This window comes from Macaca nemestrina, chromosome 2 (assembly GCF_043159975.1).
Source record: "Macaca nemestrina isolate mMacNem1 chromosome 2, mMacNem.hap1, whole genome shotgun sequence".
NCBI classification, from domain to species: Eukaryota; Metazoa; Chordata; class Mammalia; order Primates; family Cercopithecidae; genus Macaca; species Macaca nemestrina.
This window is the reverse complement of record NC_092126.1, coordinates 12,522,228-12,537,078: the sequence shown is the minus strand read 5'-3', so window position 1 is coordinate 12,537,078 and position 14,851 is coordinate 12,522,228. Positions and strand designations below refer to the sequence as shown.

The window sequence follows — 14,851 nt, the reverse complement described above, 5'->3', positions numbered from 1 at the left end:
ACACAGAGAGTCCCAAAATACATGAAGCAAAAATGAACATAATTGAAAGAAATAATAGACAATTCAACAGTAATGTTTGGATACAGTCACTTTCAGTAGTGGATAGAGCAACAAGACAGAAAATTAACGGGAAAATATTAGACTTCAAAAACAGTGTAAACCAACGAGACCTGACAGACATCTTAAAGAGCACTCCACCCAACAACGGCAGAATACACAGTTTTCTTGAGTGCACATTTAACTTTCTCCAGAAGATAGCATGTGCTAGGCCACAAAACGAGTCTCAATACATTTTAAAATATTTAAAATATGAAAAATATCTTCTCTGATCATGATGGAATGAAATAAAAATAAACAACAGGAAAAATTGGGAAAATTCACAAGTGGAAATAAAATAATACTTTCTAAGTCACAGATTATGTAAGAAAGATATCACAACAGAGATTAGAAAATACCTTGGGATGAATGAAAGTAAAGAAACACCAAAACAAAATTTATGAGATGTAGCTAAAGCACTGCTTAGAGTATAGTTTTAAACACCTGTATTAAAAAAGTTAAAAGATCACAAATAACCTAACCTTCTACCTTATTACATAGGAAAAAAGAAAAGGTACATCTAAGGCAAAAAGAAGAAAAGAACCACTAAAGATTAGAGTGATAACAATAAAATAAACATTTTAAAAAGCAATAGAAAAACACTTGTTTCTTTGGAAAGGTTAACATAATTCAAGAAAACATTTAGCTAGACTGGCTGAGAAAAAAGAGAATTACTAAAATCAGGAAGTAAAGAAGGAAGATTAATATTGACCTGACAGAAAGAGAAAGATCATAAGTAAAGAAATGTAACTCTATGCCAGAAAATTAGATAGCTTGGACAAAATACACAAATTCCTAGAAAGATACAAACTTTGAAGAATTAATACCAAGTCTTCACAAACTCAAAAATTAATAGCAGGAAAAAAACACTTCCCAGTTTATGCTATGAAGCTGGTATTACCTTGATACCAAAACTAAATAAGGACATCATACAAAAAAATAAACTTACAGACTAATATTTCTTATAAATACAGACCTAAAACTCCTCAAAAATACCAACAAACCAAACATAGCAACACATAAAACAGATTATGCACTATGACCAATTGTGATTAATTCCACCAGTGAAAGGCAGGTTTAACATCTGAAATTAATTAATGCAATATATCATATCATCCCCTATGGATTGCTGATAGGAATGTAAAATAGTGCTTTGGAAAACAGTTTGGCATTTCTTCAAAGAAATAAAACATTGAGTTATCATATGATGACTGCATCTTATTATAACTTTCCATTCCTAGGTGTATACTCACGACAACTGAAAGCAAATAGCCAACCAAATACTTGCACATGAATGTTCATGACATCATGATTCATACTGGCCATAAGGAGAAAACAATTCAAATGCCCATTAAGTGAAAAATTAATAGAGTATGGTGTATCCATACAATGGATATAGTGTATCACTATAAAAAGAAGTGAATTGTTGATAGGTATTACAACATGGATGAAACTTGAAAGCATTATGCTGTGATGGAAGCAGTCTGCAGATGCAATGGAAACCCTATGAACATACCAACGCTATTCTTGACAGAGATAGAAGAAACGATCCTAAAATGTATATGGAACCACAGAAGATCCAGAATAGCCAAAGCAAACATACAATCTCTTGCCAATGACTTAAATCTAAGATGTCATACTATGAAATTGCTACAAGAAAACATTGGAAAAACTCCCCAGGACATTGCTCTGGGCAAAAATTTCTTGAGCAATGCTGCATAAGCACAGGCAACCAAAGCAAAAATGGATAAATGACATCACATCAAGTTAAAAACCTTCTTAACTGCAAAGGAAACAATCAAGAAAGTGAAGAGAAAACCCTCAGAATGAAAAGAAATATTTGCAAACTACCAATCTGACAAGGGATTAGTAACTGGAATATATAAGGAGCTCAAACAACTCTATAGAAAAAAATATAATAATCTGATCAAAAAATGGGGGCAAAAGGTTTGAATAGGCATTTCTCAAAAGAAGAAATACAACTAGCAAATAGGCATATGAAAAGGTTCTCAACATCACTGATTCTCAGAGAAATGAAAATGATAACTACATTGAGATATCATCTCATCCTAGTTAAAATGGCTTATATCCAAAAGACAGACAGTAACAAATCATGGCTAGGATGTGGAGAGAAGGGAACCCTCATACATTGTTGGTGGGAATGTAAATTAGTATGACCACTATGGAGAACACTTTGGAGGTTACTCAGAAAACTAAAACAGAGCTACTGTATGGTCCAACAATCCCACTGCTGGGTATATTCCCAAAATAAAGCAAATGAGTATATTGAAGATATATCTGCACTCCCATGTTTGTTGTAGCACTGTTCACAATAGCCAGGATTTGGAAACAACAACTGGAGTGTCTATCAACAGATGAATGGATAAAGAAAATGTGGTACATATAAACAATGGAGTACCATTCAGCCATAAAAAAGAATGAGATCCTGTCATTTGCAACAACATGGGTGGAACTGGAGATGATTATGTTAAATGAAATAAGTCAATCACAGAAAGACAAACATTGCATGTTCTCACTTATTTGTGGAAACTAAAAATCAAAACAACTGAACTAATGGAAATAGAGAGTAGAAGGATACTTACCAGTGGCTGGGAAGGTTTCTAAGAGAGTGGAGAGAGGTGGGGATGATTAATGGGTAGAAAAATTACCTAGAAAGAATGAATAAGACCTACTATTTGATAGCACAACAGGGTGACTCTAGTCAATAATAATTTAATTGTACATTTTTAAATAACTAAAATAGTATAATTAAATTGTCTGTAACACAAAAGATAAATGTTTGAGGGGATGGATATCCCATTCTCCATGATGTGATTATTACACATTGCATGCATATCAAAACATCTCATGTACCCCATAAATACATATGCCAACAATGTACTCACAAAAAATTAAGAGTTAAATAAAAAAAGAAATTGCAGTTAGTTTTAACTTCTCACCTTACTTGTGAAAGCAATCAGCTTGTCATTGCAGGTGAATTATGAAGTTGGCTGTTATCTCTGATCTTGTGCCACAGTTTGCAAGAATACAGAGGTACCACCAGGGTCTACAAACCAGCAAATATGCCCTTTGCCTTCTCTATTTCTACCAGACCTGGGCAGGCTAGGTGTGCCTTTACTGCTAGTGTTCCCTGTGAAGTGAGACTGTCATAGGCTTCCTGGGAAGCATCTCAGAATGCTAGGGAAGCTATACAAATGCCTCCAGTTCTTTTCTCAGCCTTTACAAACTGTAGACCCAGAAACACCTGCTTTTTCTGGCCCTGTGCCTACTTGGAAGAGTGAGGGGTGTTATGTCATCCTGAGACCATCCTCTTCCCCTTCTAATTCTGTTTTCATTAATTTGGGCAGATCACACAAGTGTCTCAGGCTTGTTCTCAAGTATTGGCATTTTTAGAAAGTTCTTCTAGGTTACAGATAGTTGCTTTTTAAATTTTCTTTGTGTAGAAGGAATAAAGCCTGAGACCTCCTATTTCACCATCTGCTGATGGTGATACCCTCTTGTCGATATCACCTCTTCATTTTTGTGTATTTTCATTTTACTGTTGCCTTTTGCAGAACGGAGTGTTTTTTGTTTGTTTTTACTTATTAATGAAATCCAGCTTGATGATTATTTCTTTCATAGATTATGCCTATGGTGCTGTATCTAAAAAGTTATTGCCTCCCCTGGGGTCATCTGGGTTTTCTCCTATGCCATCTTCTATGACTTTTATGGTTTTGTGTTTTACATTTATGTCTGTGATTCATTTTTAGTTAATTTTAGTGAAGGTCTAACTAGATTCATTGTTTTGCATATGAATGTTCAGTTGTTCCAGCACCATTTGTTGAAAAGGCTATTTTTTCTCTATTCTATTTCCTCTGTTCATTTATCAAAGATCAGTTAACTATATTTAAGTGAATCTATTCCTAGGCTTTTTATTCTGTTCTGGAATGTATCTATTCTTTTGCCATACTATCTTGATTACCATAGATCCTTGGGAAGTCTTGAAGTAGGATAGTGCCTGTCCTTTGACTTAGTCATTCTCCTTCAATATTATTGGCTATTCTGAGTCTTTTACATCTCCAAATAAACCACAAAATATCTTACTGAGATTTTTATTGGTACTGCATTGGAACTATAGACCAATTGGGAAAGAGCTGACACCTTTAAGATAATGAATCTTCCTATCCAATAAAAATGGAATATATCTCTATTTGTTTAGTTATTTGATTTCCTTCCTCAGAGCTTGGCAGTTTTCCTCATATATGTCTTATACATATATAAGGAAATATATATATTTTACTAGATGTATACCAAAGTATTTTATTAGCACTAAAAGGTGCTAATATAAATGGTATTGCATTTAATTTCAAATTTCACTTGTTCATTGCTGATATATAGAAAACCAAGTGATTTTTGTAGATTAACCTTGTATCCTGCAACCTTGCTACGATTGCCTGTTAGTTCCAGAAGTTTCTTTGGGTTTTTAAAAAATTTTTTTAAATTTTCTTCATAGGCAATCATATCACTATGCTACCACATGTTTATAAAAGTTACTTGAATTTTAAGGCAATAAATTTGAAATAAAACCACTCTGTGCAGGTAGATACTTTTCTTCAGCCCCTGTATAACAAAGACAAGCGCAGATGAGATGTAGTTGATGAATGGAGGGAGGCCTACCATGCAGCTGAATGATAGATCCCAAGATATGCCTTGAATAGTGACTCAGGAGTGAAACTTCAACCTATAATTCTGGAATACTCTGCTTGTAATATATTTTTGTTGTATGAAGAAAAGTGAAATAAATGTTATTATTAACCCTGATTCAAGAAATCACTTTAAGTCATATTCAGAACCACTGTTCATTATATTCTGGAATACTTAGCATTGTAATGATTTGGCAAAATTATGAGTTATTCTGGCATTCCTAGGTAAAGTTTAATTACATTTATCTTATTTATCAAGCAATCTAGCATAACTTGGCAAACATGCAACAGCAAGTTAATTCACTATGTTTTACCCCCTTTTTGAGTAAATGGAAGATTTTGTGTGCATAACATTTAACTTTAGGCACAGTATGACAAATCAGAAATTCCTCTGAAAATCATCACTACAAAGGCAATATTAAATACTATACACCTAGTTACCTGATGACAAGGCTTATTAATATGTTTTTAATAAGGGGTTAAACTAAAATATTTATAAAAGAGCTGAAAGACCTGAAGATCTCCATTCCCATTTTTTACCAAGAAGATTTTTTCACTTGAAACCCTATAATTTTGAAGTCCTGAGAGTTTGTTACTGCATTTTAATAGAGAAAATGCCTTTGAATTGTATGGCTCTCTGAAATTCTAATTTAAAAAATCAGAACTGGTTTACATTATCTAAATAGCCAAATGAAAACTAGGCAATATTCTGGTAATCTGGCAATCATGTAGTAATATTTTAACGGAAGGATTAATGTTACTAAGTTTGGGACTTTGAAACATGAGCCATTGTTTTGAGTAAGCTGTTTTTTTGTTTTGTTTTGTTTTTCGTTTTTAGCAGTATTATGAGACTACCAGGTAAAATGAGAATGAGTGGACTCTGACATAACTTCTACCTTTCCCCAGTTAGCAAGAGTAAGTTTATTAGAGCAGCAAAATTGTCACACTGAAAATTGTCATGGGCCAGACCTCGAACGTGAGAGGTAGTTAGCTTTGATAGACTATATCAGCCAAGTATAAGTAGGCAGAAGCAAGCCGGATGGAAATCTTCCAGGCGTTGTGACATCATGGAAGGGTAGGTTTTGATATACCAGGCCCTGACTTCCTATCGATAATTATGGCAGTAAGCTAAGCAATATATAGTAACTTTTATAGTAGTTTCTGCTAGATACTGTGCTAAGAATTTTATATATAGTAACTCAAAGGAAACATGTTATTCCATTCTACAGATGGGAAAACTGATTAATTAACACATATAACTTACCTAAGGTCACAGATAGCCAGGATTTAATCTCATGCACTCTGGTTCCAAAGTTGAGGCACTTTAATGGCACCTTACAATCAGAAATGGGAAACTCAAATTCCACTTTAGCCAGGAGATGTTGTGAGCTAGTGATGCAAATTGAATGAAAAACAATCAGGAATGATGGGTCCTTATGGAAAACAGACAACCTCATGCTTATTCCGTATAAATGTTTTATTTTAATGTTCTTTGTCTTGTTATTTTCTTTTTATTCTTTTTAAATTTTACTTTAACTTCTGGGATACGTGTACTGAACTTGCACATTTGTTGCATAGGTATAAATGTGCCATGGTGGTTTGCTGTACCTCTCAAACTGTCATCTCGGTTTTAAGCCCCATATGCATTAGATATTTGTCCTAATGCTCTCCCTCCCTTTTCCCCCCACTCAAGATATATTAAAGACTAAAACATAAAACATAAAATCATAAAAACCCTAGAAGAAAACCTAGGCAATACCGTTCAGAACATAGGCATGGGCAAAGACTTCATGACTAAAACATCAAAAGCAATGGCAACAAAAGCCAAAATTGACAAATGGGATCTAATTAAACCAAAAAGCTTCTGCTCAGCAAAAGAAACTATCATCACAGTGAACAGGCAACCTACAGGATGGGAGAAAATTTTTGCAATGTATTCGTCTGAAAAAGGTCTTATATCCAGAACCTACAAGGAACTTAAACAAATTTACAAGAAAAAAAAGAAAACTCCATCAAAAAGTGGACGAAGGATATGAACAGACATTTCCCAAAAGAAGACATTTATGCAGCGAACAAACAAATGGAAAAAAGCTCATCATCACTGATCATTAAAGAAATGCAAATCAAAACCACAATGAGATACTATCTCATGCCACTTAGAATGGCAATCATTAAAAAGTCTGGAAACAACATGCTGGTGAAGATGCAGAGAAATAGGAACACTTTTACACTGTTGGTGGGAGTATAAATTAGTTCAACCATTGTGGAAGACAGTGTGGCGATTCCTCAAGAATATAGAACCAGAAATACCATTTGACCCAGCAATCTCATTACTGGGTATATACCCAAAAGATTATAAATCATTCTACTATAATGACACATGCACACATATGTTTATTGCAACACTATTCACAATAGCAAAGACTTGGAACCAACCCAAAAGCCCATCAATAATAGACTGGATAAAGAAAATGTGGCACATATACACCATGGAATACTATGCAGCCATAAAAAAGAATGAGTTCATGTCCTTTGCAGAGACATGGATGAAGTTAGAAATCATCAGCCTCAGCAAACTAACACAGAAAAAGAAAACCAAACTCTCATGTTCGCACTCACAAGTGGGAGTTGAATAATGAGAATACATGGACACGGAGGGAAACATCACACACCGGGGCCTGTTTTATCATTTTCTAAATTTAACAGCATCTACTGGATAAAGAAAATTTCAGCACAGTTGGCCAATTAGCAACCTCACAAAGACGGGATGAAGTCCATGAACTTTGTGAAAAGTCAAACCCAATCAGTCTTACTATTTTTTTTTCTTCTGAGAAATAAGTGGATAATTTCCAATTAACACATGCATCAACTATGAAAAAAATCAATGATTGACAACGTTTACAAATCTTGCCCTATCTCTTTGTCCTTTGTTCTCACACCTTCCAGGTGCAGATGTGTCCTGGAAAAAAAGAAAGCCTCAAGTATTCACTTCATTGGTGGAATTTCTGCCCTCTAAACTTAAGAATTCAAACATTGAGATTCAAAGACATAGAGATGGCTCTTGCTATTTCCTCCACCACAAAGCTCTAGAGTAGCTTTTCCTTAAACATCACTGCATGGAATAGAATGGGCAAAGGAAGAGGAGCTTTGTCTTTGTAAATACAAAGTAATAAGCTAAAATATCATTTCCCCCAACTATGCCCTGTACTTACTGTATTATGCAACTCTGTACTTACTCTTTCTCCTTCTCGTTATTGTCATGCGCTTCTTATAAGAGACAGTACAGACTAGGGTTTATAAATCTAGACTCTACAGTCAAACAAACTTAGGTTTGATTCCTCTGCTCTTAAATGCTACTTGTGTGCAACTTATTTCATTTATGAGAGCTCTGGCTTTCTTATGTGTAAAATCAAGATAGTAATACTTGTATAAAATTGTTGTAACAGTTAAATGAGTTAATGCCTTGTAAATACCTATGTTCAGTAAAGGATGCTTGTTATGATTATGTCTGTTTTTTAATCTACCCAACCCTGGACACACAACTCTACTGTTATTTCCACCATCAAACCTTAAATTCTTAATAGAGATATTTTCTTTGCATCTCCCATGTGTTTATTAGTCCCATATTTCAATACATGTCTAATAAATAGTTGTGCAGTATAATTATTCTTATACAATTATAATACCTATTCAAATATGTCATAGAAAGTTGTGTCATTCATTTTTCCATATCTTAAATTATAATGCTGTAGGGGTAACATCCTTATCTTATTTACCATTTATGCCCATTGATATTCAGTGTTGTAACTTGTTGATATTAATCACTCAAAAACATGTATTGAACAACTTCCACACACTTTCAAGCCTTTTATAGAAGCATAACATACAAATATTTAGTTGTTAAATTATAGGTGTACAGGATGATAATGAGATGTAAATGAACAAACCCACATAAACCACCACTAAGGTAAAATAATAGATATTACTAGCATATAACCAGCACTCCAGAAACCTCCTCTTCAACTCTGCCAATCAATGCTCCCACCTCCCACACTAATAATCACTATCCTGACATCTAACAGCCTACAGTAGTTTAGTTTTGTCTGTGTTTTAATCATGTATAACTATGTATAATATAAATACACAGATAAGAGTGTTTATTATTTTTTCTTCTGACTAGTAATACATATATTAATGCATACCACTGTATGGAAAAAAAATGTTCTTTCATTGTAATTGTCAGTAGCATTTCATTCTGTGCATATTCCATAATCTATCCATTCTAGTGCTAATGGAAATCTGGGTTTTTTTTTTTTTTTTTTTTTCCTATACGGAAAGTTTAAAATACACTCCTAAGTAACACAGAGGACAAACATGATATAATGGAAATTAGATGTCATTACTTTATAGCCTTTGATGTATACATTAGAAAAGAAGAATGCTCAAATATAAATCAATAAACTGAGAGGTTGCAGATATAAATCATTCTGAGAAATTGGAAATTGGAAAAATAATAAATTTAATTAAAAGAAAGTAGAGAAAGAAAAGAATTTGATTAAAGGAATGTAGAGAAAGAATAATAAATATGAGCTTAGGGTATAATAAAATCTTTAAAACACACAATAGAGAGTATCAATAAAGTCAAAAAGAACATTTTTTGAAAAGGCTATCCAAATTGAGAAATTTTGGCAAGAACAATCAAAGAGCAATAAAACAGATTTTATTAGAAATATAAATAAGGAAAATGGGGTATTCACTACAGATTCTATGTTCATAAAAATAGTAATAGGTTATTCTGGACAACTTTATGTTAATAATACATAAAATTTTTATACAAAATAGGCAACTTATCTAAAAAGGCCACAAAAAGTGACAAACACAGAAATTTAAAACCTGACTTTTTAAAGATCTATTGGAATAAAAGAGGAAGGATACAAAAGCAAACAAAATACTTATTTGGTTGCAAAGAGCATGTAATCTAGTGGAGTAATTGACTCATAAGATGGAGAATATAATAGAGAATCGAAGACATGTAGATATCATATTTTGAGCACTTCCAATTTTCCATAATTTTTTTCAAACCAACTGAAGAAAACCAAAAAATTCTAGATAGCATATTATTCTCAAATAAAAAATTGACAGCATCCGAAACCTGACAAGCTAATACAGTATTATTTCTACAAAACCTGAAGGGAAAATGGAAACTCAGGGATGAACAAATTAGTTTTTCCTTCAAGATATTAAGTCATCCTGAAAATTTGTATGTTCTTTTTTGCATTCTCTCATGGGTAACAGAAAAGAAGTTAAAGAGCAAGACTTACACGATGTAGGAAACATAACCCCACATTGTCTAGTTTCCTAAAGTTCTACATCTTCATGATAAGGTTGGATCAGATTATCTTGGGAATTGTTGTTGCCTAGTTTCATGTGGACTCAGTAGTCTAAGGAATCTCATTATTTGAATTTTGTTTAAGGTGATTTAAGACAAATAATGACTCTAGGAATGTGAGAAAATCAAATACAAATAGTCTGCAGAGGAGTACCTATTCATCCATGACCTTGTATTATTTATAAATATAATTCTACAAAATATAATAAGCATCACACCATGAAGACATCAAAGCAAAGAAAGGAAGAAGTTCCTATGTTAAAAGGCGATGGAAACAGACCAGAAAAGACATTAGAAATGGGAATTATCACACATATTTTAGTGAAAAAATACAAGCCAAAAATGTCTGTAAGCAATAAACTATAAAAGGTGATCAATGCTCTGTTATAACTGATTATTCAAAAGAGAAATAAATACAATTCAGTTGACAACGGTATAGGCTTGCTGAATATGGCAGCATTTGAGTTGGTCAAGGAGGGTTTTTACAGGGAAGGATAGAATAGAAAGTGCTTTTCAGATGGAAAAAATCTCCTGAGTAAAGACATGAGGGCACAAAGGCATTACATGTCTTTTAAAGATGAAGCATAGTCCATTTTGGTAAATGGAATATATGAGAAGGAGAGCTAAAACTGAGGTTGGTGAGGAATGTTTAAATGTGAGGCCCCACAAAGATTGAATAGACATTATTATTAACACTTTTCCTATCCCAAAATCTAACAACTTCTCTAATCCAAAACCTAAATAAAATTTAGCACCTAGTCTTGTCATCCAGAGGGCTCTTAATCCAATTATTGCAGAAGCAAAAAGAAAGAAAAACTTCTATTACTGTGTGAAGAAGGAGGAGGAGGAGGAGGAGAAGGAGAAGAGAAGGAGGAGGAGGAGAAGGAGAAGGAGAAGGAGAAGAGCACTGGATCCTGAATCAACTTATAAAATTTTATGGTGGGTAATGAAAAAAGACATCTCTGGTAGACTTTTTAAAATTCTTAGCATGCTCATGCAGTCATGCAATAAACAAAGGGACAAATCATAGTGCATGGCATGAGAAGATACCACAGCTATATATTTGTTATTCTAGATGTAACTGTCTGTTAGAACAATAAAATGTGGTAGGATCGGGCACTATTTTTGATATATCTATCATCTCATGCAATTTCAATGTTAAAGATATGGTAATTAACAATGATCATATATTTGTAGTCAAAGAATGTCTTCTATTTAAGATGATAGAATGAAAAACCACACTGAGAAGAGAGAAAAGGTTTATGTCCTTGTCAGCACTGAGAATTTAGACATATTTCTAAAGATAACAAGTGAATAGAAATGGATTAATGGACAAACTGAAGCAGAAACAGGCAGTAGTGTCCTTGGGAAAAGGCTGAAGATGAGAAATGTTTCTCTCTGAACGAAGAGGTTCAAATTTGGAGAACTGAGATTGAGAGAGTGAAAACATGAGGGACAGAAGCGGAAATGGTTAATTTTAAAACCATTTATGGAACAAATATGTGTCACCATATCCCTTTCTTTTTCTAATCTTGTGTATGAAGAGTCACTGATGCAGCTCATTTCACCCCCAGAATGAAATCGAGGGAGCTCTCTACAAACAAATAAGATAATCTTCCTGTGGGAAATTAAGGCTGCCAGACTGATGATAGAAAATTGTCCCTGGAACAAATTCCCCCATATTGTAAAGACTGAAAACAGTGATTTATTTGTTATTATTTCTCTTGAGTCTGTACATCAGGAATTAGGGCAGGGCTCAACCGTGTGGTTCTCCTACACATGACACCAGCTGAGGTGGCTCACTCAGCTTCATTCAGCTGGCAGTTGGTCTGAGCTGTAAGGCTTTATAGTGCTCCTCCACGTGATGTCTCTTTGTCTCTTTTCCTCTCTTTCTTTAGTGTCTGCTATCATTCGGTAGTTTATCCCAAAATCTTTCACATCTGGCTTCTCAGGGAGATCATTTCTCATGCACAAACCCTGATTTCAAGCCCTGAACAAGTCTTGCTCACTTCAAGTTTACTGGCATCCCATGAATCAAAGCAATAGACTTCCACAACAACTTAGAAGAAGACACACTTTGCTTAGTTTTGGAAGAAGGTAGCCTGCCTGTTTCTTACCCCAATCCCAAACAATGAACTAGCATACATAGAATTTATAACCAGTTCTTGCATTCCAGTGAAAGGAGCATGTGGGGATACTAAATATGTCCACAACATATGCTCTTGTTGCATGAAATAGTTAAAGAAAACAAAGAACACAGAGTAAAACAAAGATAGACGTTGGTACAACCTACCAGCAACAACTTTTGAAATCAACGGTTTTTAAAAACTACATTCTAATTAGTAGACTGAAATTATCAAGGAAAGTATTATATCAATAAAACAAGATTAGATTGCCATGAAAATGGAAGAATCACAGAAGAAATAGCTGTTGAAAATTAAAAATATAAACACCTAACTAACAAAAGATAACCAGTAGCAGAAAAAATTCAGAAAATTATTGAACATAGAGAGCAAAGAGTGAAAAATATGTGAGGAAAATTAATGGAAATTAAAATTCAATATAGGACCTCCAAAAAAAAATCCCAGAAAATAGAAGAGAGAAAATAATCAAATAATAATATAAGAAAATTTCCCAAAGGCTAAGAAAGACACGAGGCCTTAGATTACAGAAGACACATAAAGCAATGAACAAAAATGAAAGTGATTCATGCCTAAATATATCCTCATGAAATTTCAGAAATTCAAATTAAGTGATCTTATATTAGATTCACCAATAGTAAGACTGCTTGAGCTAGACAAAAATGGAGCAATGTCTTTGAACTCCTTAGGGGAAAAATATTGTTAGGTAAGATTTCTATATGCAGCCAAACTAAAAAAAAAAGTGTAAGAACAAAATAAAAACTTACTCAGATAGGGGCTCATACGTTTAATTTTAATTAGCTTTCTTGGAAAGAAATACTTAAGTAGACTACAGTGAAACAAAGCAAAGAAAAATGAAGATGAAGGAAAGAGAGTAGATAATATGAAGAATCCAACTCAGAGATCCAACAGATCAACCAAGAAGGGCAATGAAAACAAATTCCACACTCAGTTATGGCACTGATCACCTGAAATGATTGTTTACTCTTAGGGAGTAAACATAGATTGGGAGAGAAGGGAGACAAGTTTTAAAATCTTATTTAATTTTATCAGTACACATTGAATTACAAAATATTTGCAGTACTTTATTTTTAATTTTATTTAAAAGCAGAAATGGCAGAGAAACTTTGCAAATAGTTTTCTTTCATAGTAAAAATAAAATGTGTTTTATAGTTATTAAGCTTTGTTATGATATTCTTCTCATTTACATTGCTAAGATTATCTTTCATATAAATTTTATACCCTTTGGAATGTTTAATATTTCCTAGATTGTGCCAGAAAGTGGACTTGATTTTTATCTCTCCCTCTAAATCTTTTGGCCTTTTTTTTTTTTCCTTCATGACCTGCCTCCTACTCAGTATTTCTTTCATTAGATGTAGAATTGCTGACTGGAAGATATTGCCCATGACTTTCTTGTTATACCTTTCTGGACTAATTTTAAAAAATTATGCTTCATCAAAAGTGCAACCTTATTCAAAACAGAAGAACACAGGCAATCAACAAAGCTGTTCCTTTATAATCACAATGGACAGTTTGCATTAAAAAGAAAAAGAAAAGAAAAATGAAGGAAAGGAGGCAGGATGAGAAGAAGGGAGGAAGGGAAAGAGAGGACAATGGGGGTTGAAAAACATGTAACATTTCTTGTATAAAATGTCTAAAAAGAGAACATTTCTCTGGGGAAGAAACTGTTTCTTGTGGGCATTTTCTTATTAAACATGGTGACATTCAACAAGCTGAAGACAATAAGAAAGTTTGTGATATGATAGAATTGTGATTCACAGAATGACAGCAAGGCTTAAATCATATTTTCCTTACCCTCCAGCTTTTATTTTGCTATTACATATTATAATTAAAAACCCTCACTTTGCAACTCTATAGATGTATCTAGGAAGGGCTCAAGGATTTTATGAAGGAATAAAAAATGAAACTGCTTTTGCATATGTGCAATTGTGTGTGCGTGTGCATGTGCATGCGTGTGTGCAATAATTGTGAGGATCTCCCCATCTTTTATAGTAATCTGGAGGTTTAGTTTTTACATAGTAACACAATTTGAGCTATGTAATCAAACCAAAACTATCTGACTGCTGTACTTAATTGTCAATCCTTTCTGAGTCAGAGATAATATGTGATTTTCTCACAACAGAAAAATCCAGTTCAATATATGTATGAAAGCGTCCAACAATATTCCATCAGTTACATTCCTGCAGAGCAGAAACCACTACTTCATGGGGTTTCTGTGAAATCTTCACTGGCAGATTTCAAAATCCATGCCTTTTGTATTAGTTAGCTACTGCTGCATAACAAATCACCCCTAACTCAGTAGCTTAAAACAAAAATCATTTAGTTCACAGTTCTTTAGGTTGACAATTTAGCCTAAGTCAGCTAAGCGGTTCTTCTGTTCTCAGCTGAACTCCTTGTTGAATCTGTTGTTAGCTGCACTTCCACAGAATAATTCTGCTTCTGGGAGTAGGCCACCTATTAGCTGGGGTGATATGGAAGCAGTAGGACAATGTGTCTCTTAT

General features: G+C 33.7%; 1 long non-coding RNA gene across 1 annotated transcript in view; it reads right to left on the bottom strand.

Moving 5' to 3' along the window:
* Window positions 1-6,385, bottom strand: part of LOC105470909 (uncharacterized) — a 68,527-nt gene extending 62,142 nt beyond the window's left edge. The window contains exons 1-2 of the long non-coding RNA XR_011619556.1: window positions 6,064-6,385; window positions 2,700-2,765 (exon numbers count right to left, since the gene is read on the bottom strand). This is a non-coding gene — a long non-coding RNA (uncharacterized lncRNA). The remainder of the gene's footprint in view (window positions 1-2,699; window positions 2,766-6,063) is intronic.
* Between the last annotated feature and the right edge of the window lie 8,466 nt (window positions 6,386-14,851).